Source organism: Adelges cooleyi, unplaced genomic scaffold, assembly GCF_023614345.1.
Source record: "Adelges cooleyi isolate 19-005CV unplaced genomic scaffold, UGA_ACOO_1.1 ACOO_flye_CR_arks_rails_tigmint_CR_PRNA_25, whole genome shotgun sequence".
NCBI classification, from domain to species: Eukaryota; Metazoa; Arthropoda; class Insecta; order Hemiptera; family Adelgidae; genus Adelges; species Adelges cooleyi.
The window spans coordinates 1,087,941-1,100,791 of record NW_026095915.1 but is presented as its reverse complement, the minus strand read 5'-3'; the positions used below and the strand labels follow the sequence as shown (position 1 = coordinate 1,100,791).

The 12,851-nt window shown below is 30.8% G+C and overlaps 1 protein-coding gene across 1 annotated transcript in view; it reads right to left on the bottom strand.

Annotated features, from left to right (window-relative positions):
* LOC126837517 (uncharacterized) overlaps positions 1-12,851 on the bottom strand; it is a 168,662-nt gene that overhangs the window by 72,755 nt on the left and 83,056 nt on the right. The gene's annotated exons all lie outside the window — the stretch shown is intronic.

The following is a 12,851-nucleotide window of genomic DNA, read 5'->3' as shown; positions in this document are numbered from 1 at the left end:
ACCAATGAATTGGATCCATTAAAGGTAATATTTATTTACTGATATAATTCCCAATATACTCGCTCAGTGAGAAATTCAGAAGTTTCAGAAGCTAAAAAATTGTTCTTCTTTTCTCGTGTCTTGTTAAAAGCAAAAGCTTCATATACTTAATTTTGTTAAACCTGTAATCACTACATAAATATTAACATTTTTAAAACATCGTTCATTATACTTGCTATTATGTTTAAACAACATCACTTTGTGGCACCAATCGTATCTCGTGCTTAACGTGGCATCCAAGTACTTACAGTCTTTAATTATTTTTTACTGTTTGCTCTTCTCATCATCGTGGTCATTAAAAATGATTTCTTTTTTTTTTAAATTACCTCAGTTTTATTTCGTTACGTTGTCCATCCTCGAGCTATATTTGTTGTGTCCACTTAAAATTCTACTGATGTATCTAGATCACCTGCGTGTCCTGGAAACTATTCTGGATTATTATAGCACCAATAATTATTTCATCTGTCTATAGTTCTACAACTACTATTTCTTTAAGGCAAGGATAAACAATACCGGGGACAGGGCAATCTAATCTCAACTACATATTACTTACCTAATATCCACATTAACAATGTTCATCACATTTCCAAACCTATTAAAACTATAAGGGTAGATAATTTTAAAGGAACCCGAATTCAGGCAATTTGTAAGCAGTAAATTAATTTGTTACATACAATCATTTTTAGTATGAGAGAATGTGAATGACTCTCCCTATTTGTTTGTATTAGTATAAGTTAAATAAGAAAATAAGAGGAACATTGTAAAGGTAAGAGGAGCATTTGACATCTAAACGATTTGATACCCGGCGATTACACTCACCATAAAGTTGAGTCTTGAGATTACTTTCTAATGTACATATTGTAATTTTAGACAGCTACAGTTTGTAACTAAGATCCTAATTTAAGTGCATTTTTTTTTAGTTACAGACAAGTACGGATTGGGTGTCCAGTGAAATCATTTACGACAAAGATTTCCTTGATGTTATTAATGAATTCAGAACGGTAGAAACGGTAGAAGTTGCGGATGTCAAAGGACCCGTTGTTTTAGACGACATAGATACAAGTATGTTGCGAGTATATTGTACAGGTGACTTGGATTGCATCCAGGCGAAATCGTTACCAATAAAAAAATATAAAATAAAAATGGAAGCAATACAGTGTGTCAACGCCGTGATGATGCATTACTTATTGAACGACGCAATGACAAATCATAATGGTTCGAGTTCAATCGAAGATTACGATTTTTACGTTGACACAAATTTGATCATGCAACGGATGTTAGCTGTGTTGTATATCAGCAAAACCCTTGCGCACAGTTGGCTATGGACTATTTTTATTCAGCTGTGTACCAAGTTTAAATGGCCCTACATATATTTGCCAGGCGATAATTCCTTTTTCACACAATGTATGACACTATTATCGCAACATATTGTCCTTTGTCAATCGAACAATTACTTGTCGATCCCCGACGACAGACCATCGAGTCCGAATGCTTTTTACGATACCATTGTAAATATGGATATAGCCCAGTGTATAGAACAGCAATATGGTAAACAATCTAGCAGACAAAAAAATTGGTTCTATATCAAAGGAAAGGTTTTGATTGACAATTTTGTTTTAACCGATTTTCTCAACAGAGATACTGACTTGTTCGATGGGTTTCGCAGAGGTTTCATATTCTGGGGATCATCCAAAAAGCTGTTACGAAAAGAAAAAGACAAACTTAGAGCCGTGTATCCCACATTTGAGTGGATTAATGGGCCATTCAAGTTTACTGAATATCATAGTCGGGTGTTGCGCGTTGTAAAAATAAACACCTATTTCTACATTTGGACGCATATGAAATTATTCGAAAGCACTTTAAGTCAAGCCAAAAACCATATTAGGGAGATAAATTTTGAAGTTGCGAACCCGTCTATTTGGAAGTTGCCTTGTGACCCCCTAAGATGGATCACGGATATGATGTTTCCCGACTATGGCGACCAAGTGTTACTCAGTCTTACCGCTCAGCTTTGTTCTGATGTAAACGAATTTAACGGAGAGTTCCTGGCAAAACTTCGATACATGACAAAAATTGTAAGAGAAATTATTTCAATGGATATGAAGGAAATAGGTGTCGAGGATGACGACGTTGACGACACTTTTTGCTTGGATGATACGCCACAGTCGATAGAAATTATTTGTCAAGATTTGACACAAATGGGCGCAAATGGAAACGATGTACGTGGCATTCTGTACGATAATCTTGACACGTTGAAAGACGCAAAGCTGGATATCGAGGAAGGTCTATCGATCGTTCTTCCGAGTTCAGAGCGGGAAGATGAAGAACCACTAAATTTTAAAAAAGATCATGTTATTAGAGATATTTTACACGAAAACCAGGACACAACGATTGACAAAGTGTCAGAGATCAAGGATGATTTATCGATCGTCCCTCCGAATTCTGAGGGGAAAAACAAGGAACCACTAAGTTTTGGGAACGACCAAGTTGTTACTAATTCATCCGTTATAACGGAAACTGAAGCTACAGTGCCTTATGAATACAATAAAATCAATTATCTGACATATAGATTCATAAAATACACTAACGTTCTCTATTCCAAATTAAAGCCAATCGATGTAAGCTATGTTACTTTTTTTTATAAAGGAAACGAAGAATTAAACGTGACGTTTTTCCCTAGCACAGGAATACGGCTCCCGAGTACAAGGGACTAATCCAAGACCAGAACAAACCCCCTACTCATATTTCGATTGTTTGAAATTATTCAAAGCTTATATTATTTAATACGTTTCTAAGAAATTATTTTTTAAACATATGCTTTGGTTTTTATACAACTTAATCTATTTAAAAAAAAAATAAAATGTTTTTTCCAATAATCGTATAAAATACAGCTAACCTAAAATATGTATTAATTTCTTTCATATTATCGTACTTTGTACTTTTCATAAATGAGTATTTTATAGTTGCGTTATATAGTGTTGAAACAATAGAAATATACAAAATGTTAATCTAAATGAAATATAACAGTTATTCTTAATTTATTAATTACACAGATTTGGTTTGTTACATTGAATCCAGAGCCTTGTATAATATGTCTACATATTTAGGTAGCTAACTTCGTTAGCTTACATTAACAAGTTATGTACTAGAAAGATCATCTAATGATGTAGTAAACAAGATGTAGCTTAAGATGTGTATACTATGTAAACATTAAATAAAACACAAACAACAGAACCGACGAATACAATTCAAAAAACAACTTGTTATCGAAAAAAAAGACCAAATAATATTATGTTATATTATTTGTAAATTTTGGATAACGCGAAATAGATTTATTATAAATAATGTATTTTAGAGCTATAAAAAATATTTTTGTACAACATTACAGTTCTTATAATGTTTAAACTTAAAAGCACTTGCTGTTATTATCAACAACAAGTATTTATCATTTGTTTACGTTACAACAGACATTCTGGAAAACGACTAGGTTTTTGTTTTTGTATAATACAGAAATGTCAACAAAATAATACACATTAAACATAAATCTTTTATTTTTTTTAAATAACTTACAGGTGCGATTCTTTTACATTTTTTATTGTATAGTTTTTACATTAAATTCAAGATAGTTTTTCCATTAAAATATTTTATTTTTAAATATAAAATGATTTGACAAAAAACTGAGTAAACCCAGTTAAGAACATCCACACTTCATGCAGATACATCAATAAACGGAAATGACCTATTAATTATATGATTATTTCAGATCTACAATCTCCTTGTTATATATGATGATAATCTTAATTAAAATATGTTCTGGCCAAACGTTTTTTAGTAGTTTTAAAATAATTGGCCTTAATCGACTTACTGGCAACATTTGTCGATAATTAACATTTCTCATTATTAAATTTCCGTGGCTTGCCAGTAAGTAAGTAAGTGTATATATCCTTATATCTAGGTATATATATATACCTTATATCTTTATATCCATATATAATTATATCCTTGTATCCTTATATATCCTTATATCTTTACATATCCTAATATATCCTTATATCCTCATACATCACGGCGACTTGATGTATCTGCATGAAGTTTAGAACAGAACAAAACTTCTTTCGTTCTACGAATGACTCTACTCGGTCTTTTAGGACAATAATATACTTCCTTTATTTCTCGATTACATAAAATACAATTTACAAATATTTACATATGTAAATGTTGGTGTTAGGGTTCGGGGATCGTGTTGGGACTTACATTTATGGGGTTGGTGCGTCACCTGATTCGCCCGCGGTCTGCACACGCCTCACTACTAGAGCGACTCAATACAGCTATTCCAATAATACTATCATATGTACCCACCAAATTTCAAAATTATAAACTTCGCACTATGTGTTAAATTTAAAGATTAAACATATAAAATTTGAAGGTGAACTAAATACCAATTTTTGCGATTTGAATAAACACACAAACCAACAGATATATTGTTACTAGTACAAATTGTATTAAAGCGATACCAAATAGTCTGATTTAATATACTATAGGAATGCTTGTTGATAAGATACTTACGAATAAACAAGTTTATACTTAACAGCAAAAATATATTACAAACCTTGTGAACCATATAAATCGTATAATAATAGTGTTCCAGGAACAAATTCTAAATATCGTCCCAAATGACATAACTTAACATCAACATGTTCTTAATTAACCTATGTTACAAGTTTAAACTTACAATTAGTTAAGCTATCAGGATATTTATTCATTAATTTATAAATAAATTCATACGGACAATTTACAATTTGCAATTTAACTAACCTAACCTAAAGCAATTAAACTACGCTAGAACATGACACGTGCTAGTACAGAACTTTTCTACATTAATAACAGCTACAATGAAGCAATCATTATGAATCAAAAATAAAGTTTTGTGCTGTTCTAAACTTAATACAGATACATCAAGTTGTAGGACATAAGGATTTTTGTATAATATTAGTAATAATATTCTTTTTATTTCAATTTCTGTATTATACAAAAAAAAGAATACGTTTTTCACAATGTGTGGTGTAACGCAGACAAATGACTAATACAAGTTGTTATTATTATATGCTTTTAAGTTTACACATTATACTGAACTGTAATATTTTACAAAAACAAGTTTCATAGCTCTAAAATACATTATTTATGATAAATCTATGAATTCTGTTCTGTTTTTTGTGTTATGTATGCTTAGTATAGACCTCTTAGGCTATCAGGTTTTAAGTCATTTTCAAACTTTTCTATAAAACCGTTTACACTGAAATCTGAAAACCATATATTTATTTAAGCTGACATACTTATTTTACACACGTAAATGTGTTAAATGACTATATATTGTTAATGTTTGGTTAATAAATGCCTATATGAGCATTCATACTAATTCAATAGCAAAACAGTTTTATCGTACATTACCATATTTAGCGTTATAGCGTTAAACGTTCTGTAGAGATTGAGTAAAGTTGAAACTTCTGTTTAGTTAATAATAGTTTATTCAGTTTTGTTTTTTACTACAGCACAACAATGCATGCTGTCATACATCAGTCAATCGTGACATTTTACCTGTGTTGGAATTTGGTTAATTCCCATCCACCTGTACCTACAAACAAGGTAAAAATAAAGTAACAATTTTTAAAAACTCCAAACCGAGTGATTTATTTTTCAACTTACTTACTACAGCGTTAGATACATATTTGACAACCTTAAAAGTAGAATAATGACTTGGTATTTTAATTGTACGAGAACATCCATCAATTGTCACATTATCCCTGTGTTGAAATTTGGATAACGCCAATTTCTTAAAATTTTCAAACGAAGGGACTTTTTTTCCTACTTATTTACAATACCATTAGATCATCTTACTATGCGCTGACCCCATTGTAATGGCTTATAAGACGAGGACCCTCCTCCCCGGTAAAAGTTAAAAAATTCACTTCTAGACAGTTTAAATTTGGAACATTGTTCAAGTAAATGGTCATCCGTATGAAATATTTCTTGTTAAACGCAATGTACAGAATGTCTCAAAAAGAATAGTGGGGTTTCAAACGGCTGTAGGTTGTGAAGTATTAGACCTTCAGCGCTCTGGTAGGACTTGAATGAAAGAGAGAGTTGTCAAGTTTCCAATAATTACCACTCGATCTTTTACAGTCGCAACTGAATAACGCTTTGCGAACTCGATAACTTCTGTTGTACGGGCGCTATCTTAACAAACTGAACATTGAAGGCTGACGACACAAACGGGAACGTGTAGAGACATATAGTGACAATCATTCAAAACTCGACAACTCCCCCTTTCATTCAAGCCCTACCAGAGCGCTGTGGGTCCAGTACTTCACAATTTACAGCCGTTTGAAACCCCACCATTCTTAACCCAACCATTATTTTGAGACATTCTGTGTAGTATATCGAGTTTTTCGAAAAAATAGGATGACTTTTTCTTCTTATTCTGCTGCTGGCATTTATTACTCTTTAAGAGTTTTGCTGCCATCAAGCTCTGCTTCCATTCTTCCCTGATCTCCTTCCACTGTATCTTCTTCCTTTTCTGTCTAGGCCGCCCACGAGGTCTCTACCTAACCTAACCATTTCTTTCTCATTTCTGCGCCATACGTGACCAATTGACCAATTCATTGTATACGCTGGCCACGTATAAAGCTACTGACTGGTACTAGTCACAACTCTTCCTGTAGTTCCTGATTACATTTTCTTCTCCACGTATCTGTTCTGTTATCAAAGGTAGGACCGCAAGTTGTCATCCATACTTTATTCTCAAACGTTCTCTCTCTCTTTTCTGTATTGCTGGTGGTCGTCCAGGTTTCGCATCCATAAGTTAACGTGGGTTTTATTATCGGAGTTTACAACCTTAACTTTGTTTTCTTTGATAAGCACTTTGTTTTCAGAAACTTACTAAGTGCGAATGCTGCCCTTTCTGTCTTTGTTATTCTTATTCCAATCTCTCTTGATCAATTATTCTTGACACTCAGCATGGCTCCTAGATACTGAAACTTATTAACTTTTGCAAAAGACTACGTCTTCATTATCATCGTCCGTATTCCTCTTAATTTTCTAGTAGTTTCATTAGCTTTGTTTTCCCCTATTAATTTTTAAACCTACTTCACCATTTGCTTTTTCTAAGCAATCGTTAAAAATCGTCTGCAAACCCAAGCACCTGTATTTTTCGCTCCCCTATGGTTATACCTGTTGGCTCCTTTTGTATTTCTCTAATTGTTTTCTTCGATGATAAATTAAATAACATTGAAGACAGTGCATCCCCTGTTTCATCTTGTCTTTACTTCAAATGCTTCGGACACTGATTTCTTACATGATATTGAGTATTCTCCATACATATTTTGGTTAGACCTAACAATTTCTTTGGGACCCCAACCTTCCGAAGCACGAGAACAGGACGACTATTTAGTATTATCATTTTTTGTCTGTAAACTTAAATTGGTAATTATTCAGTATTTATATTTAATAATTATTAACGTTCACTTGTTATTTTTAGACCATTGAAAGGGAAATAATCAGGCACGGCTCCAAATGTTCAATAGACGACCTAAATAAAAGGGTATTATATTTTGAAAAAGTCAAAATTCAAAATTGTGGTTCATTGCTAAGGTCGGCTGACAACTCCTTTCCGGTACTCTTTGTATAAAAAAACTAAAAAATAAAATTTTAAAAATATAAATATTAACTTTTGTTTTAATTTTAAGCATCAAGTTAAGGATTTATTGATTAAAAAAAAGTGGTCATCTCAGCTTGTGGACGAACTAGTTGGAAAATATAATCTAAGTACCTGGCCATCTGGTATATCGAGCGAGGAAATATGTGATGATGAAAAGGAGAGACGTATAAAAAATTACAATTGTAGACGTATTCCGGGTTTTCTCAAAGGCAATCGAGAAGAAGCAGTAATCGTGTTAGCTATTGATAACGTGCATATGCCTGCTGATACGATCGCTGAACCGGGATTTTTGATGTTTCTAAATCCGGGAGCATTGCACTACAATGTTGATAATCCATTTGTCGGTCTAGAAAAATACTTCAATATAGTAGAAGTTCTTAGATGGGATTTATTGATAACATCACCGGACAATGCCCTTATGGTAATTTTTAAATAAAACAAATAAATAAATAAAATAAAATAATAACCGTTTTTTTTCATTTTAAGGAAAGCGCTGATCATCAATTGATACGGGAAAAATGGCCCCGTAGTTATGTGGCAGCAATCACTGGAAGATTTAGTCAAAATAGCTGGCCATCTGGTATATCGGGCACACAACTACATGATGGCGAAAAGATAAGTCTATTAAATAAATACATATGTAGACGTATTCCTAGTGTTCTCAGTTGTAATCAAGAAGAAGCAGTAATCGTGTCCGCTTCTGATAATACGCATATGCCTGCCGATATGATCGTTTATCCAGGATTTTTGATGGCATTTAAACCGGGAGCATTGTATTCTAAAGATTTTAATGAATTTAAAAGTGTGCCTGATACCTTGGAGCAAGTGGAAGTTATTAGATGGGATTTGTTGATAACGTTGCCTAACGAATATTTATGGGTAATTATTGCATAAAATAAAGAATTATAAAAACATTTTAACCGTCGTTTTCGTTTAAAGGACCGCGTTGATTGTCTACTGTGGAAAATAAATTTTCCATATCGACTTACGAGGGCTATTTTAGAAAGATATAATATAAATAGCTGGCCATCTGGTATATCGGACACACAGTTGCAATATTATGAAGAAAAGAATATAATTTTAAATAAATTTATATGTAGGCGTATTCCGGGTGTTCTCAGTGATAATCAAGAAGAAGCATTAATCGTGTTCGCTTCTGATAATACTCATATGCCAGCTAATATGATTACTGAGCCAGGAATTGTGCTGATATTCAATCCAGTAACAGTATATTTCAACAATTTTGTTGAGAACATTTTGCTATCACCTTTTACAAGTCTTACCTTAAAATAATTAAATTTCTTATACTTTAATTAATTTAAAAATTTCTTAATTCTGTATACTGTATAGTTTTAAATTAACTTCCATGAAATATAAAGTAAAATCACATACATCATTTTAAAATCAATACTTCTTTACATAGTAAAAAAAAAAAAAAAAACATAGCCTCATTCGTTGTAAAATAAATACTTTATCAGATATCCGAATAAAACAATAATTTTTTAAATAAAAACAATTATTCGTAATCTTTTAACCTACTCAATGTAAAGAGGTAGGGAAATGTTTTTTTTGTCTGTAAACTTAAATTGGTAATTACTCAGTATTTAAATTTGATAATTATTAACGTTCACTTGTTATTTTTAGACCATTGAAAGGGAAATAATCAGGCACGGTTCCAAATGTTTAATAGACGACCTAAATAAGAGGGTATTAAATTTTGAAAAAGTAAAAATTCAAAATTGTGATTATTTGCTAACGTCGGCTGATGATTCTTTTCCGGTAAAATAGGTATAAAATATAATTTTAAAAATACAAAAATTAACCGTTGTTATAATTTTAAGCATCAAGTTGAGGATTTATTGATTAAAAGAATGTGGTCAACTCAGCTTGTGGACGAACTTGTTGAAAAATATAATCTAAGTACCTGGCCATCTGGTATATCGAGCGAGGAAATATGTAATGATGAAAAGGAGAGACGTATAAAAAATTACAATTGTAGACGTATTCCGGGTTTTCTCAAAGGCAATCGAGAAGAAGCAGTAATCGTGTTAGCTATTGATAACGTGCATATGCCTGCTGATACGATCGCTGAACCGGGATTTTTGATGTTTCTAAATCCGGGAGCATTGCACTACAATGTTGATAATCCATTTGTCGGTCTAGAAAAATACTTCGATATAGTAGAAGTTCTTAGATGGGATTTATTGATAACATCACCGGACAATGCCCTTATGGTAATTTTTAAATAAAACAAATAAATAAATAAAATAAAATAATAACCATTTTTTTCATTTTAAGGAAAGCGCTGATCATCAATTGATACGGGAAAAATGGCCCCGTAGTCATGTGGAAGCAATCACTGGAAGATATAGTCAAAATAGCTGGCCATCAGGTATATCGGGCACACAACTACATGATGGCGAAAAGATAAGTCTATTAAAAAAATACATATGTAGACGTATTCCTAGTGTTCTCAGTTGTAATCAAGAAGAAGCAGTAATCGTGTTCGCTTTTGATAATACGCATATGCCTGCCGATATGATCGCTCATCCTGGATTTTTGATGGCATTCAAACCGGGAGCATTGTATTCTTTAGACTTTGATGAATTTAAAAGTGTGCCAGATACCTTGGAGCAAGTAGAAGTTCTTAGATGGGATTTGTTGATAATGTCGCCTGACAATGATTTATGGGTAATTATTGCATAAAATAACGAATTATAAAAAAAATTTAACCGTCGTTTTCGTTTAAAGGACCGCGTTGATTATCTACTGGGGAAAATAGATTTTCCATATCGACTTACGAGGGCTATTTTAGAAAGATATAATATAAATAGCTGGCCATCTGGTATATCGGGTACACAATTGCAATATAATGAAGAAAAGAAGATACTTTTAAATAAATATATATGTAGGCGTATTCCGGGTGTTCTCAGTGATAATAAAGAAGAAGCGTTAATCGTGTTTGCTTCTGATAATACGCATATGCCTCCTGATATGATTGTTGAGCCAGGACTTTTGATGATATTCAATCCAGTAAAAATATGTTTAAGCAATGTTGTTGAGAACATTTTCCTATCACCATTTACGAGTCTTACTTTAAAATAATTTAATTTGTAATGCTTTAAATAATTTAAAAGTTTATTAATACTGTATACTAAATGGTTTTATGTAATCTTCCATTAAATATAAATTAAAATCACATACATAATTTTAAAATCATTACTTTTTTGCATGGTAAAAAAAAACAAAGCCTTATTCGTTGTAAAACAAATACTTTATCAGATATCTATATTTAAAACAACAGGTTTTTAAATAAAAACAATTATTTGTGGTTATTTAATCTACTCAATGTAAAGAGGTAGGGATATGTTTTATTGTTTCAAATGTTTAAATTTGTATCATTGTGTAAAATTAAAATATAATAATATATTCCAATAAAACATCCAACTTAATTATTATTCCAAAGATTTGTTTTATAAAAATGAATACCGTAATACAATATGTTAAATATAAAATGAATATAAAGTTTATTATTTTATGATGTGTGATAAATTATAACATAGTAGTAAATTCTGCTGATAATGATGTAATTATACTTTTTTGATAATTACATTTGAGTAGTTCCAAATCAATAGTGTTATTATTATTATTAAATTTAAGTAACTCTAAATATTATAAGGTAATATACTAAGTAAACAAAGTGTATACCTATTATGGTGTAAAACAAACCATGATGTTAACCGTTGTTTTCATTTTAAGGAAAGCGCTGATCATCAATTGATACGGAAAAGTTGGTCCCGCGGAAGTGTGGACGCTATTACTGGAAGATATAGTAAAAGTAGTTGGCCATCTGGTATTTACCACGATGTAATATGTAATTGGGAAAATGAGAGACCTATCAATAATAACAATATTAGAGGTATTTTGGGGTTTCTCACTTGCAATCGAGACGCAATGGGAAGTCTATTAAAAAAATACATATGTAGGCGTATTCCGGGTGTTCTCAGTGATAATCAAGAAGAAGCATTAATCGTGTTCGCTTCTGATAATACTCATATGCCAGCTAATATGATTACTGAGCCAGGAATTGTGCTGATATTCAATCCAGTAACAGTATATTTCAACAATTTTGTTGAGAACATTTTGCTATCACCTTTTACAAGTCTTACCTTAAAATAATTAAATTTCTTATACTTTAATTAATTTAAAAATTTCTTAATTCTGTATACTGTATAGTTTTAAATTAACTTCCATGAAATATAAAGTAAAATCACATACATCATTTTAAAATCAATACTTCTTTACATAGTAAAAAAAAAAAAAAAAAACATAGCCTCATTCGTTGTAAAATAAATACTTTATCAGATATCCGAATAAAACAATAATTTTTTAAATAAAAACAATTATTCGTAATCTTTTAACCTACTCAATGTAAAGAGGTAGGGATATGTTTTTTCATAATTGTTTTAAATGTTTAATTTTTTTAAATTAAAATATAATACAAATAATAATGTATTTCGATAAAACAATCAACTAAACTGTTATTCTAAAGATTTTTTTTATAAAAATAAATACCGTAATACAATATAAAAAATAGTTAAATATAAAATGAATATAAAGTTTTTTATTTTATTATGTGTGATAAATTATAACACAGTAGTTAATTCTACTAATAATGATTTAATTATACGTTTTTGATAATTACATTTGAATAGTTCCAAATCAATAGTATTATTATTATTAAATTTAAGTAACTCTAAAAATTATAAGGTTATATACTAAGTAAACATAGTGTATACCTAATATGGTGTAAAACAAACCATGATGTTTGGGAAAAAGCCGTTAAACTTCTTAAAAGCGAGAATTTTATATTTTTCCGATTTCTGAATATTTGTTTCATTAATATTTTATTCAATTAGAATTTATAAAATTATGACTTTTTCACAAAATAATAATAATTTTTTATATAATGATTCTATTTTTAATATTATTTGCTAGATTGAGTTTGGATTTACATTTGAAGAGAAACTATTTATTTTTAATACCCAATTAAATTTGTATAAAATAACATACAATACCTACACAATTAATTGTGTAT